At 41.3% G+C, this 16859-nt stretch overlaps 1 protein-coding gene across 1 annotated transcript in view; it reads right to left on the bottom strand.

The window, feature by feature from the left end:
• erf (Ets2 repressor factor) overlaps nt 1-16859 on the bottom strand; it is a 46630-nt gene that overhangs the window by 18013 nt on the left and 11758 nt on the right. The window lies entirely within an intron of this gene.

The raw sequence follows: 16859 nt of genomic DNA on the forward strand, positions 1-16859 counted from the left end.
GGAAAAGTCTTGTGTTTGAGTCATGTTATTGGTGATCTGCATGTGATTAACTATGATCCCTCTGAAGCCTTTAATTGTCGACTGGACTGGACTGCGGCCATTTTGTTGCCAGGGTCAACATCACAACAGCTGTAAACTGCTTTTGTTTAAAGCTAATACCCCTCAGGATTTTAAACTATGAGCATAACAGGTGACAAAGGAACTGTGCTAAGCTAGGGGAGGGGAATATTTGAGAAAGGATATAAGACACAAGATTGATGGGAGCAAAAAAAAAAAAAAACTTGAAGAAATCCCCAAACATCTCCTTGCAAGGCTTTGGTGCCTCAGCGAAAGCTGGTGATGAGCACTTTCGGTTAAATCTGTTCCCACAGATTGCAGTCATATCAAATCTTCCCCTGCTATCAGCATCAAAGCTGGAAAATCAGCAGTGTTACAACAGATTAACAGGCCTTGAAATATGCACAGACAAAATATAAGCTGTGGTTTTTTATAACTGCTATCAGAGCACAATCTCACCAGAGCACACGCACTATTACCCGAAAGTTTAAAGTATAGGCTTTGTGTTGTAAAGCAGTGGGTGGCAGTAAAAGACTCAACACCACTTCTACAGAAGGCCAGGCTGAAAGGCTGCATAGCAAAGGGGCACGCGCACACACGCACACAAACACATCTTATTAGGACCAGATGTGCCTTGGCAATCAGGCTGAGAAAGCTGAGGGTGGGAAACATATGGGCACAATATAACAATGTTAAATTTTGTGAGTGTGTGTGTGTGTGTTTATGTAACTGTAAAGAAACACACTATCCTAAATACCAAGGTTACAATCAGTTTCCCACACTCTACAAAGTCTGTCATATCTATACAGCAATGACGGCGAACTGTTAACAACGATATGCTCAAGGCTGCTGGACTGTAACGCTGTGTGACGTGGCCCGTTGAACCAAGTTTGATTAAACTGCAAGACACTCATGCTGAAAGGTAGGTGCCATTGCATAACCATGCTATGCAGAAAGCCATGCGATGTATAAGAGTATGCAACCAACAAATTGGCGCAGTAAACTGGGAAATACTTATTTCTTTTTATCCTTTATGGCCCTGTCAACATGTGAGAGGAAAGCGCTCTGGGGCAGCACCATAAAAGCAGCCAATAACACAAAAAACAACCACACAAAATAGGCGAAATACCAGATGAAAACCAGATAAGATGACATTAAAACAGAAAAGAGGGGCATAAGCTGTGAGAATCAATAAAAAGGTGCACACCTGGTAACTAAACTCCAGTATGTGGACCTGGGGTCCAGATGTTGATTCAAATCAATTAGGACTTTTTCATTGCGCTTCGCTTGTTGTCTTCACTGACTGTTTACTGGGATGGGGATCAGTTATGAATAGGTTTTCTTTAAGACTGTTGTTACACTATTAGAGGTTTAGTTATTGTTGCAAACTGTAGTATCATAGGGATTTTTGTAAGTTGTGGATGACGCCTTGCCATTGAATGAGCTCACTGGCCCTTCGGCTGCATGGGCCAAAATGAAGCCATGTTGAGAATAAATCAAAGAAACTCAGTGTCACAGCACTGTCTGAGGAAAATGGCTGTAAATCTGATGATGGCTCAGACCTGTGGCTCTTTAACGGTGCTTCATTCATAGCTGCAGGAAACTGCATTCATGAGTTACAACACAAGAGCTCACACTCCTAAAAGTCCAAACATTATGTCCTTCATGCTGTAGCTACATAATAACTGCAAACTCATCTGAAGCCCTACGCTGTAACCTTATGTGCACCTCACCTATCAGTGAGAAAATAACAATCATTGTCTTTATGTAATGAATGAGAACCATAGAATCAAAATCAAGACTAACAAATGTCAGCAAATTCCTGGAAGGCGATTGCGTAATGAACATGAGGGAATCTACAAAGAAGTAGATTGAAAAGAGTAGAGACCCATGAGGGAAAGAAGTCAGAGCATTTTATTAGTTTCTGTCAGCTGGCATTGCACATAAAACACCAGGACCACAAGGTAATTAATACATAATGCACCAGCACAAATGCCAGCAATGACATCGGCCACTTGCGTAGGTTACGTCGTAGGCCCTACAAAGTCTGCCTGCAGAAGTCTAAAACAGGCCCAAGGCTGTAGGTTTGGCCTTCTCTAGAAGAGAGAGATCAGAATGTTGCCTTTGTATGAATGTTTTACGAACCGAGCCAAACAGCATGCAGACATATTATGTTTTGGGTCTGGCACCCAAAATAATTAGCCTGGATCTGTGCACACTTGCTCTTTTCTTTGAAATAAACAAAACAGCAGACGCCAGTTTATCAAAAAATGTACTTTTTTTAATCGGAGCAGAAAGGGGCTTTTTACAGTGTTTCTGTCAAAAGGTCATTTTTGCTACAGAGGTGTTTGTATCTATTTGAGTCCTTCACTGTGAACCAGATAAAAGTGCAACAAATGACAGAAACAAATCATGTGTGAAGGTGTTTTGTGAAGCTTGAGTGGATGACAAACTCTACAGTGGGTCACATCATCCCTAACCACACACACACAAACAGGTAGCACATCCTCAACACACCGTGTGATTTGCTTTCACATACAACTGCCTGTGCTGATACTGTTCGCAGTGCTGCGATACATTCAAATTCAGACCACAGCGGTGCTTGTGTTTACAATCCACTTTGAAATTAACATGTGTTTTCTCTAACAGATCACATTTTATTAGCAGGTGTAAATGGAGTCAAAGTGAGTCATGGAAAAACTAACCCAGTTGGAAACCAAAGTCCACTATCAGGTGTGCAAAGTGGAGCTGGGCCTCACCATGAATACATAAGTCAGGGAAATGGCGGTGTAAGTATCAGCTGCAGAAGCAGACCGTATCAGTAATGCATAACCGACCAAAACTGGCAACATCTAACCACAACAAAAGACAGTGCGTAAACTAAGACCTATGGAGACATCAGTCATACAGAGAGAAAGAAAGCCACAAAAAGGCACTTGGCTGATGTTTACAATACACAGCGCAGCCACATAACAAGAAGTCATATACACATACCACTCAACCATGGAAGCAGATCCTTTAGAGCATGAAAAACCATTCATAATATCATCACAGGACTTCAAATTCTGCAAACACCGGCATGCTGCCACACTGGTGCAAGCTCCTTGTGCATCAACATCTGGCTAAGTAACGGAGACACACCAGTTGAGTAATGTTCAAATTTAAGAACATTTTGTTGTTCAGCACACTCCAAATCTTGCAAGAAAACTTCACAGCACTGCTTCGTCTACTAAACCAAAAGTAATACATGCTATCACTCATCACGCCCCCCCATCTCTCTCCCATCAAATGAATGTGATATTTCATAAATGTTCCTGCATCAAGGGGTTCAATCCATAAGCCTGAGTCATCACATCACAGTGATGGAGACATTTTATGAATTCAAACTGACTGACCTAACCAAGCGCATTAGTCATCTAAATTTGTATTGCAACATATTTTTTTTTTATTCATGGACGGTCAGAGTAGCTCTGCATGATTCACGGTTCAAAATAATCTTTAACTTGCAGTCGGGCCTCGCTGCAGCCTCTCAGTTCATTGACTGTGAGCCATACTAGCTATACCACCTTCGTTTTAGCAACCTTTCTTTTGATTGGCTGCCCCTCTTAACATAATGTTTCAGCAATAGGTAGGTGGTACAACAGTTATATAATTCAGCTATTTGCCTTCACTTATCTCACACAGATTTTGGAGTTACAAAAAGAAAAAAGGGGGCTTGAGAAAGTTTGGTCCTGTTGAATACGAGTAACCAACACTGCAACTTTGTTTATACATGTGACAGAAACTAAAGGAGTGCAAGTTTTCTGACGTGACTTTCACTCTCCAAATCTGCAAATATACTGGCTACAACTATAAGTATTTTCTTTTTTTTAAAGTTGGCAGCTAAAAAACTCAAGCAATCGTAAGGAAGAGTAAAAAATATCCTGAAAAACAGGCGCGCTCCCGGTGACTAATAAACAACATGCTGCTATCTGATCTCCAATGGTGCTCGGAGAGAGAGCCAAAAGACAGACGAGCTGGCTGTGATAGTCGCTAACAGCCATTTGAAGGCAGATTACTAATGGGGTACAAGCATATGATTCATACAGCGGACAATAAGGCTCTTGTCACTGGGGACAGGTTAGGCGTTGTGACACAATCGCCGATGAAAAACACACATGTGCACATGTAGTACATGCACAGATGCCCGGTGACACATACAACGCACAGCGGGGAGGAGGGGATTGAATCAAAGTGGGCGAGCTAATATCTCGCAAAGTACACAGATACACAACACAGGTTAGTGGCGAGAGGTAAGTGGGTTCATGCGTGGGTGCACAGAGCACACAGACAAAGAACACAGAAATAGCAACCATGCCCACTGCATGTGTTGCAGATGTCCCTGCTGACTCATAGCTCGTTCGTTTTGTCGTTCGCCTTTCACAGATTCCGCCTTTCTCCCCCTCAACGCCGCAGCCATCGCTTCCTTTCTTCATTTCTTTTCTCTTTCATACTGTCCCTCCCTCCCTCCCTCCCTCCCTCCCTCCCTCACTCAGCCTCTAAGACACACAGTCTCCTAGCAACAAAAGCTTTTAGCTCTAAAAATAAATGGCCGAGTCACGACAAACAAGACAAAATATGATTCGATTACTGAAACTTGCCAAAAGAGTTTTGAGTTTGCAGCGCAGAGTCAGAGAGCTGCAGCGTGAGGGTGTGATCTGTCTAAAGCCGCTTGGCCAGAAGAGCCCTGCTTCACTGTCACGCCGTGTTTACAAAACACACGTTGGCCTGTCCTGAAAGCACTGTAGAGGCACGCTTTTACCATCACAACGATAAATCTGCATTAAAAGTACTGTACACAGTTTACATCTCAGTTCAAAAGAGACACAAGACCTGTTCATTCACGCCTCCTAAACTGATTCAGAAGCAACACAGACGGACCCAGAAAGCCAGACAGCAAGCACCGCTGATGGTGCAGCATTTCAACAGATGCACCAATGAGGGTCCAGTTGGAGGTGCATCTGTTACAGCTGGTGGTTACCGCAGTGCGAGTAAAAACACACACTGAGGCTAAAAGCCAGAGAGGTGGAGATCAAAAACGACTAGAGAAGCAATAAAACTTTGACTCATACAAACTATGACCACCCCTAGGAATCTAGCGCACCCTAAACTTTATGACACGCTTCTAATTAATCTTGTTTAAGAATATTAGGGTTTCAAAATAATAATGAAGGAGACCCCCTCACGTAACTAGTAATAAAAGCACAATTGCTTCTGATAGCGGTACAAAGAAAGTTTTTTGGCTCAAAAATTGCCATTTGAGGGCCGACTTCACATCCATAGCTGCTCAGCATTTTGTTATTTTTTCTCCTTTCAATTTAAGCCAATTAAAACTGTTTAAAATGACTTATTACAGTCCTGGTAAAGCCAAAACCAAAATGTCATTGTGCATGCAGGAAGAACCCTGTCAAACTGCAAGTATTAGAGAGCCGCCTACTGCAGACTCTTAGGCTGACTGTAGTTCTTCTAGTGGCCACTTGAAGCTGGCTCCAAAAGCAAGTAAATCTAATGCTAGGCCCAGTTTAACAGCATTAAAATGTATATTAACAAAAACGAACTAACAAAAACTAAACCTTTGTTTAGTTTCCCCCTTCATAAAAAACTGTGCAATGAATTAGTTTTTACAACTCATCCAATTGTTTCGTAGAATTTGGGGCGTGGCCACTGGGAATGACAAGTAATCAGTGTCTGCTCAGAGTGGTACAGTCCTTCCAAGAAGTTTGTGCTTCCGCTGCACCCATAGACTTTATTATCCGGCTGGCCACGCCTGATAGTATAACTTCAGAGACGTAATACCAAAATTTAAAAAACCTGAAGTCAACCGACCAGTCATGACCAAAGAGCAAAGCCTTGTACTTCAAGTAAAAGATCCTCCACTACTGATCTCTATTGTTAAGTGTGCATGTAAAAACATATGCAGAAAATGTGTCTTGTGTGTGCTTTTGCTGGCAGTTTTGCTGTTTTTATTCACACTAGAGCTGTGTACAAAGTGTTAGAGAAGTGTTATGGGACTGTAAACACGCCATATTCCAGAGAAACTCTTAAAAAGAAAAAAATTTGGAATCTTTTTTTAAACATAATGCCAACACGTGAAACTCGTCGAGCTTAGAGAAATACTCCTCAGCAGCAAGTAAAGTGTTAACATGTCTGAGCTATTATGCAGCTTGTTTTATGGCTGCTCTGGTTTAGTCCACGGCTGATGGCGCAGGAGGCCACAAGTCAGTGAAAACTTAAGTAGACAAAGGGGAAAAAAACCCTTGTACTATCTGGCAAACTTTGCTCCAGACAGGAAGAATTTCTGATTGTCGGGCAGAGGGGGGAAGCACACGATTTCAGGCCTCGCTGGAGTCTATATATAGCCAAGTACAGGGCATTAAAACTCATTTACTATTAGCCTGCAGTCCCAAGCCACCTGCGTGCTCCCATCCAAGAGAAACACACAATCTGTGCAGCAATAATCACAGGGTGAGCGGGTTTAACACGCAGGTCTGCTTTTCTTACGGACTCTGACGTCACTCCAGTTGGAACGGTACTCATAATGACCGATAACCATCACTGGGGTATTGTCCAAAAAGGCCTGCAGCCGCTGAGCCCAAACACAGGCTGCCTCTTTCTCTCCAACAAGTTTCTTTAACATGCTGTTAATTCTATCCATCTATCCCCCCGTTTATTTTTCCCTCCCTTCCTCCTATTCTTTGGCGGACCTATATTTAGCTACTGGAAAGGTCGGTGTGTGTCTGTCTGCAGGGTAATGATCCAGGGCCATGGAGAGAGACCCACAGAGGTAGCTGACCAGGCTCAAATCTCTGAGGAGGCTGGCTCACTGCTGAAATCTGGATTTTTATTTATTTATTTTTAAATCAGTGCAGGGATCAGGATAACACATAAAGGCAGGAAACAAATGGGTACAGAGCAGGAAACGGGGAATCTCTGCTGGGCGTTAACGGCACTGGCATCTGCAGAAAGTCATATTTTGGAGGAAAACGCAAATAAACACATGCGAAAAGAATTAAGATAAAGTTTAAACTTCACTTAACACTTAACTGCCACTCTATAGGATCTCCAAATTAAAGGATTTAAATGATGCAGAGAATCTATATTAAAAAGGATAGTGAATTTAAATCACTTGAGTTTAAGGTGATTGACTATTAACGATACACACCAAGTTAACTATCCCTCTTCAACACAACAGACAGTCTAACTCTGCTCTAATGAGGAGTCCTGAGCCTTAAACTACTGTTTAAAAACTCCGCTCCTCACTGAGCTGATCTCATAATTACCCATAAAGGATGGAGTTCAGAATCGAGGAGCCAGCGGCTTAAAGGCAGGGAGGAGTCGTGGAAAACGGATGGGACGAGGAAGGAAGAAATCAGGTGGAAACGCAGACAAGAGAGTGAGGAAGAGGAAGAAAGGTGAAAGAAAAGAAAGAAATCCAGCAGAGATCAAAGGGAAAAGGAGGACGAGTATTCGCAGGTGCACAGTGTGAACCTTCACCCTGCGCTCTCACATGATCCTCCATTACATAACGTTAATAAAGAGACAGACGACTGAACACACTGATAAGGAAGGAGGAGATTGTAAGAGAAGAGGTCAGTGTTGGGGAGATGCAGACAGGATGAGCATTTACCAAAGAAGTAGAAGGAAAAAAACCCTTAATCTAATCTTATAATGGGGTACGGATATGAGCCTGAAATGTGTCCTTACATGTTCATTTCCCCACCAAGGAACAAAGAGACTAAAAAGAGTAGTATGACGCCAAAGGAAACCAAAAAGCTTTCCAGAGAGAGAGAGAATCAGAGAGAATAAAGGAAATGAGATATAAAAGGTCGGGTGAATACGTTTTGTATGGAGGAACTGAGAAAAAAAAAAAAAAAAAAAAAAAGCAAAGAGGAAGCAAAGCTGCTTACACAAACAAACAAAAAAAATCTAAACAATGAGCATAATACAAATCTGCTTTATGACATGTCATTCCTAAACTTAGGAATATCACAACTTGATTTAAAAGCGAAAACTTTGCAGCCTTCCCACAAAAAAATAGCATTTATCTCATTTTGATCTCCTGTTAATAAACTAGTTGACACTTCCTCTGCGATTTCTGTTTCATTCTTCTAACCAGCAGCCACTCTTCCCTTTTCCCATCGAAGAGAAGATGTAAAATAAATGCCAGATCAGACAAAGGTCAAATAAATGAAGCATGTAACTGAAATCCCAAGGCTTTATTTTTATTTAGTTCAGGTTTCTATTTAAAATGTAAATATTTAATCACAAATATTTGATGGTCATTTTGCATGTTTTTATTTAATGACCTCTCCTGGTTTGTGTTTTTTGTTTATTATTCCCAAACATCATAAATGGGTGCTGACCCAAAGACTCAAAAAGTTTGAAATCATGTTCTACAAGCTGAGCTGGAAGGAGATAATAGGCTAAGTTGTGTTTGTTGACTGATGTTGGCTGTACAAACGGCCTTCACCTGACAGTATACTATTAAAAGAAGACGAAAAGGTTGACTAGTAATGCTCATCTCAATAGAAAGTATGGAGTTTGAAGGTTTGTCACATTAGTAAAGCTAATAAAACCCTTTTGAATGTTTAGACCATCTTCACTAGAGCAGAGACAGCTAAAGCACATTAATTTGGGAATCAGCCAGACAGAAAACTGTCCCGTCTTGAAGGTCCAAACTATCTCGAAGTCAGCCAAAACTGTGATTAAGCTGGCCCTGGGTCGGTTTAAACGTGTGCAGTCAAGAGACAGTTATTACACTCTAATGTGAGGGGGAGCTCCTTTAAAGCTGCAGCCGATTTAAATATGTCACTACTGTCTTCCTGAGGTACCTCAGTTGCATCTTTGGCACCTTTCAATCTCATTAAGACAAATAATTAACTACTAGGATTGCCAGTGGGAAATAAAAAAAGGCTGAACAGATTAAAAGCAGCAAAGTAGGCAATCTTCACAGGAAATGATTATTACTGCAGTGATAATGAGAAACAAAATCCTGAACAGGCACATCAGTGATGATCTCAGAGCTCAAACTTCTATCTCCTAATCTGCAGCCCCTGAGCCAAGGTTGCAGATTTATCACTCTTAGGCCTATTTTCCCAGAGAGGAAAAACACATAAATGCATGCACGCATGCTCCCAAACTCGTCTGAGCATGCCTTCCTTCCAGAAAATGACAACACTGTAAAACATTTGGCTGTGATGAGCACCTGGCTACCTGACTGCTTCACTGAAGATCTCTTCCTGTAGTTATTGTGGAATTTGGAAGGACATCTTGAATATCTGCGAATAGCAGTGAGTTACAAATGGAGAATGAAACATTGTGCTGTCAGAAGGAAAGTCAGCTGATCTTAAGCCCAACAAACTGGCAAGCATCACATTCAGGAAGTTGCTTTGCTGATTAATAACATCAAACTGAGCGGTCAGCTGGCAAAATGCACAAATAACCTGCCCTTTAGCATGAATGCTTTGCTGGTAAACCACAGAAAAGAAGAAGTAACGTGCCTCAACGAGTGTCATCAAGCCAGATCACAAGGGTCTGCTTTCATTTCAGGGAGAGGGGAAAGAGGGATCGATCAAAAGAAGCGGAAATTGAACATGTAACAAAAGTGAATCCCTATTAAGTAATCAAAACAGATTAAATTAATCTCATTGAAATGTCCGCTACAAGTAAATGTACGTATTTACATTCGGACAAATCCATGTAAATTAGGTGAGTTATTTAAATAAATAAATAAATAAATAAATAAATAGCCCATTTTGCTAATTTTAGATAATTATATTATTTTACTAAAGCTAAAATTCACAATTAAACCAGTCTTATTTCCCAGCTGTTCCACATATACTTACAACACTGAGTCATCTTACTTACTTAACAGAAGTCTGAATTTTCCTGTTATTTTAGGTCATCTGATTAACAAAAATGTGACTGATGATAAGCTGATGCTTAAAACAATTAAAAAAAATAATAACAGTTTTATTACAATTACGGTAGTTTTTCTTTGGGGGAAGGCCAACATTTATTGAATGCAGGAAAAACCCTTGACCTTTACTTCATTTGAAATCCAGTGTGATGGTGGTGTACTGAAAGTACAAAGTTACATTACTTTTGAAATGCTTATGAACCTGACTGCTCAACCACTTATAAAACGTATATGTGAAGCGATCGATGGAGGCCACAGTGGAGCTGGAGTCACTTGCAGACTGGTGGTGGTGTTACTGAAGGGAATTTAGTGCAGTGGAGGGAGAGAGAAGATAAATATCTGTTTAAAATTTGGCTTCTGTGTTGTGGTTTGGTCACCAGACTACTTTCATTTTCCTCCAACACACAAACGCGCACGCACACAGAGCGCGGCAAGGCTAACAGCACAAATCTGGTGACTTTAGCTATTGGACTCGACCATGTGTGTACATTAGTGTGCATGCATCTATGCACACAACCGCACACATACACGTGTCACCGCAGCCCAGAATAGGTCTGCAGCTCCAAATTCAGGGAGCCGGATGAGTGACTCATTCTCGTAGTCCCTGCCAGTCAAACTCCATCTCCTCCTTCCACAGCCCCAACCACCCCCTTTCCCTTTCAGCATCTTTCCATACAGACAAGGAGGCTCCACTGCTGATTACAACAATGCTAAAGGTTTATTTTATGGATGCGACAAAAAGAAAATAAAGCAATGAAGAATCAACAAACTGCTCCTCTCTGATTTTCCATTTGAAATAAACATATTAATATCCCTAAAGCCATAAAACTTTGCGGAGTAGATAATGATGCCAAGAGCTAATCAGATATGTGTGTGCATGTCTGGAAAATTATTAACACCTGTAGTTCAAAGCTATACATGTGTCGGCTTCTATAGCGACTCCTTGGGATACATTTTTACTACACTCTTACCGATAAGAGATTTAACATGATCTAAGCCACACTTGGTTAAGCTCCTTATGTGGATAAGGAAAAACTTCCATGCCCAAATGAAAAGCTTGTCCTGGACTTACTATACAACAGGTGTCATGCACACCGAGAGAGAGCCGGGAGCAGAAGAAACAGTACTGGACAAATAAATTAAAAACTGAGATTTAAACCAAACTGCACATCAAACCAACCTTCTATTACTCTATTACGGTCATTCGCATGCTTCTCAGTTATTTGTGACCGCATGGACTTGTTCGTGGAGAATTTACATTACATCACCAACTAAGCATATGCTCCATGCAGCAGACTTCAAAGCAGTATAACACAAATGACTGCTTGGCTGTCCAGCTGCCCATGTCTGCAACAGTTTTACACCTCAAGTCCGGATATCTACAGGCATCTCCCACATAAAGGGTACTTACGTGGGCTACCCAGGTATATTAATCACTGTTCAAGACTGGAGTTGGCATGTTGGTTAGAATCCAATTCAATAGGAAACACTGTCTGATATCAACCCAGCACGGACACCAATTCAGTGTCACTACTTTTTTGTCCGCAAGTGTAAAATCTGCCTAGAGAGCTACCGCCAGATCTCTGTAACATTTATCCAAGCACAAAGAGATATCTGTGCTCAAATATCATTAAAATTGTGATAAAGTAAAACACCAACAGGACTCAGAAGTGCGTGCCACAGCACCTCCATGTAGTTACAGAAATTGAGAGGTAGATGATCGTCCTGCTTGTTGGACTGTCTGATTGCAGCAGCTTTATCTCAACGCCATGATACGATTGTTGCTGTGATCTGGTGCTATATAAATCAAATTCAGCTGGACTTGCGTTATGATCCACTACAGTCAGTGAAGATTAAAAAGTTTTAAATGCAAATAAGACTTTGAGCTACTCTGATAATATTATCACAGGCACTGACAGTCTGGAGAAAATCTACCCAATTCACCTCAAACTGCTCCTGAACCTCAGCCACACAAATACAGAAGTTTGCTGAACAGAAAAAGTTCTTCTCCATTTTCTTCTTAACCCGAATATGAACATTTGACATCGATGCCAGACCCAGACTTCAGCATTGGCTCACATCCTTTATCTACCACTTGTGGCTCATAGTACAGTCAGAGTGACAGTAATTCACTCTGGACGAGTGTGTCCGTGAAATTCTTAAAAAACTCAAAAAAACAGCCAGCATGGGACTTTCTACATGTGTGACGTCTGGGAGGGTTAGTCAGCCTTTCCTCATTGGCAGAGTCACCGCAGTCTTAATTCCTCTTTTGCATTAAAGTTGGATCTTCCAGTCTCTAGACAGAGTGGCTCGCTCCCTGTGTAAAAACATTAAAAGACAGAGGCACGACGGCGTCACCGCAGGGAGATGGCAGCCCAAATGAGCACGCCATGCTCACGAGCTTTAGTGAGAAAATTAGAAGAGTGTGTCTGTGTGTGCGTATGTTAATGCAAGCCAGATATCACCCATTTTCATGGCATGTGGGGGGTCCAGGCCCCCTAATAAAGTGTGCATGCTGTGAGTGGGCGGGATGACTGAGTGTCTGTCTGAGGGACTAACTGACTTTTACGTCTCAATAAAACAGAAACCGTCTCATTCATCACTGCCTGTGGCCCCGGGGGTTTCGAGCAACCTTCAGGGACACTGAATGGGTCACATGAGTTACCAGAAGAACAAGGACAGCACTTTCAACCTAATAAATTTTACATGCAAAAATGATACTGTTATTTGATAGTTAATGAGTCAGCATTCTTTCTCACTTAGATCATTCTTTTCATTATGGCTCATTGGTTATATTGTCTGAGGAAACATACACAAACCTTTTAGACTGCCAAGATCTTTAAATAACTGCGCTTTAGGTTACCGAGTTTGTGTGCTGCTGGTGATAAAGCTCAAAAAGAACAAACTTTATAAAAGTTTATGACCTTAACGATGGCACTGGCCCGATCAAATGGAGCCTTTCTTATCACCAATAAAATTTAACGTCTACCTTTGAAACAGAGAACGGGACAAGTCCAACCCTGTGTTCACCTTTAAAGTTTTGGCAGCTCAAAATGCACAAACCTGTTAACTGAACAGAGGCCAAGACGATGTCTGAAATCACTCATGCTTTTATATACTTAACATTAATAACCACAATGGCTCTGAAGATAATCTACTGATAGGAAAAAGTTAAATAAAATCTGTTATCAGGGTGTCTACAGATAAGTTCAATTTAAGACTTCTTAAATACCTCTTGCAAGAAATTTCAGTTTCTACTGGCTTACAATGGGCCTTTGAGGGTGATCACACATGTAAGCTCGACTGGGCTGGTCTGTGTCATCTTACATAACAGAAGTTTGTTCATTTTCCTGTTATTTATGGCCATTTGATAAATGATAGTGTATATGATGTTCAAGTAAATTAAACCACCTTTGGTGGATTTTTGTGGAGTCCTGGTGATTTTCCTCTGATGGGAGGCCAAAACCTCTGTGGTGGAAGCCAACAATTATATATGCAGGTAAAACCCTAAATTTAAAACCAAACTTGAAATGAAAATATAAATCAAAAGGGACAAAAGAAAATAAACCAAACAAAAACAAGTTTTCCAAGTAAACAAATGTTTCAGTTCAAAATGAACCGTGTGGTAAAAAAGTCAAAATATTTGGTTAAGTTTAGGAAAATTATTCCAAAAAATATGAATTTTGTCCCAAATCATAGCACTTTGTCCTAAATTTGAAACACTTCCCCCACACAGGGCACTCTGCTACATTATCATTGCCAGATAATGGGTTAGACTGCCAAGAGTAACAGTCATTCTCAAGCCAATAATCACATCCAATAAGAAGGCCCTATTTCCATAAGGCCTTCTTCTTGTGGGTTTCCACCAGTCTATTGGTAGCTCACTAGTGTACAGAATAAACAGAACCCAATCTAAACCAAAACCTTGGTGGCGGAGGATATTTAAGATTTTTTGATGTGTAGTGGCTGGGATGAGAATTAGGACCAATTCCAGGGCCATTTTTCCCCATCTGGAAAATGTTAACATTGCCCTTTTCAGGTTGGAAAGAAATTGCTGCCCAAAGTGAACGTCTTCAAATATCTCAGGGTCTTGTTGATTGGGGGGTGCAGAATGGACAGACATGAATAAAATTTTAAATATCCATTAATGTGCATAAATGCAGATGTTGCACTGATCCGTTGTGGTGAAGCTGAAGAACTTGATTTTCTTGATTTGCAGTTCTGCCCTCATTTATGACCAAGAACAGTGGAAAGTGACAAAGAATGAGATGGTGGATACAAGGGGCGGAAATGAGTCCAGACACCCTTATCTTCAGAGACAGGGTGAGGAACTCAGACATTCGGGAGGGGCTCAGAGTAGAGCCGCTACTCCTTAACATCAAACTGAGCCGGTCGAGGTGGTTCATGCAGCTCGCTATGATGCCTTCTGGGTGCCTCCTCAGTGAGGTGTTTCAGGCATGTACAACTCAGGAGATCCAGATGCACGAGGACACGATGAAGAGATTACGTGTCTTGCGTGACTTTTGAACACCTCAGTGTCCCCTGAGGAGAAGCTGAAGAAGATGGCTGGAGATTGGGAGATAAGGGCAGATAACTGGTGTCCCCATGACCTCTTTCTCTAAAGGCCGTTTAATCAGCTCACTGATACCACAATACACGCCCCTTCTCCCTAAAAATTAAAAAGGCTGAACAGGCTTATTCAAACTTTAATGCTTGGCTTTGTGTGATCTACATGTATGAAGGGAAAACAGCAACACTGTGTGCTGGAAATTCTCAGAGACATGACTAAACCTTTTAAAATGTATTCAACCTCAACGTGAGGCTGTTTTCACACCTCTGTTTAGTCTGTTTAAATCAAACTCATTTCCCCCCTGCTCCATTTCGCTTGTGCAGATGTGAACATGGTAATCGCACAAGTGCAGACTAATACAACTGCACCGAGCCCGTTTGAGGAGTTGGTGTCGGTCCAGTTCCAAGCAAAGTCCAGAGCGATCCAGCCTCAGTCTGACACTCAGCATGTTCTTCCTTTATTTAGTTTTGTTGCTCCTGTCCCACACAAATCTGACCAATAAGGAGGCTGAATGTGCCACTTGGTTTGTAGTGACGTATTTTGGTTTACTTGGGAGTTTGCTTGGAATTGGTTCTGTGTAAAAAGAAGCAAAATCACAGAAAAAGCTACAAGTTCACAAACTCAGTGACTGCTTTGGACCAGAATAAATGAACTTAATTAACAAACTAGGTGTGAAAACAACCAAAGACAAGTTAATGCTTGAAAGCCTTTTAACAGTAATAAGGTTTTAGAGGCATAGAGAAACTATTGGGAGTTTAGCCAGAGGAAAAGGAAAAAACATTTGCGCACATGCACGTTGTTCTGATCCTGCTGTTGTGCACAGTCAGCCCCAAAGACTCATTGTTAGCAAGGAAAACCGTGATTAAATGCGGCTTTAAAGGGTGATTAAAAGAAGGTGCCCTCTGTTGTGCTTGATCCAAGCAGATTCCGGATAAAAATACAAACAAGCTTCAAGCATGAATGCTAGTGTTACATCAGGCTGCTCAGCCAAACTTTCTGTTACATGTATAATGCAGCCAGTAAACTCGCCCCTCCTTCTTCAGATCATTCATCCTACATCTTCTCCTCTTCATCGACCTCTCCGTGGTTTGATCTGGCCAGGGGTGAGATGTGTGCACAATGCCTTTTAGCCCGACATTGTGCACATTTGAGGCAGGGATGGAGAAAACTGTAGGTATGTTTGTTATAGAGGTTCGGTGAACTTTTGTTATCGTCTTAATGTAGGTGAGGGGGAGAGACAGAGCGTGCGTGTATATCTCCACTGTGTGGGCGTGTGTGATGTGCAGTACGAACAAAGTTTTCAGGCTATTAGCCTTTAGGCAACACAAACATCATATGTTTTAGCTCACACAGTGTCACATCAAACATCAATGCTCCACATACAGACTCCCAGGACAAGTAGCGACAGCCAGGCGAGAGAGAGAAAGCCACAGGATTCCCAACAGACCGATAACTAAAGCAAACACATCGGAAAAGTAAGACTGTGCTCTGCTCGCGCTCCCTTTTGTTTTCGGGCTCACTTTTTTCTCCACTCACCAAAAGATTTCTAGAGTCTGAAGGAGTCAGACACAACCTTAACTTTATGCTGCCAAAATGTTACACCACTCTCCTTTCCGTTGTTTCATCACACAGCGACACTGCAACGACTGCAATAAACTGGTAAAATCAAAAGCCACTGTCTTTAAACCATAACTTACCATGCTGCTTTTATACTAGTTTATACTATTGGTTTTATACTAGACTGTCACCACAAAAGACAAATACTATAAATAGAAATTGCACATAAAGGGGTAAACAACATCTTAGAAATAAAGCAACTAAAAGCCACTGAAATCTAAAATAACTGCTTGTTTCTGAATAAATCCAAGGTTCGTGACAGCAGATAATTGCTGCATAAACCTGTGTTTACTTTAAATGTGGATAAGCCCGGACTAACTGTTGGGCACCTCATTGCACATTTAATGATAATAATTAAAAAGAAAAACCTGCAAAATGCACAGTAGGGGATAAGGATAAGGATGGCTGCCTGTCTTTGCATGTATTTATCACAAACACACTGAATGTGATGAGAAGTATTCGTATACCTACTAAGCCAACATACAGCTAACGCGCTGCTGCCTTTGTCGTGAGTAAAGACGATCCTTTTCATTACGTGCTGCTAAGAAATCATTAAAGACCAGCTGGAGGAAACAGTTCCATTCATGCATAAGAAATATGTCCTTCAGACACAGCCAAGAGCCAGCTCAGATGCTTCTTAGCTTGGGATTTAATTAA

Source organism: Aulonocara stuartgranti (assembly GCF_965226115.1).
Source record: "Aulonocara stuartgranti genome assembly, chromosome: 22".
Taxonomy (NCBI): Eukaryota; Metazoa; Chordata; class Actinopteri; order Cichliformes; family Cichlidae; genus Aulonocara; species Aulonocara stuartgranti.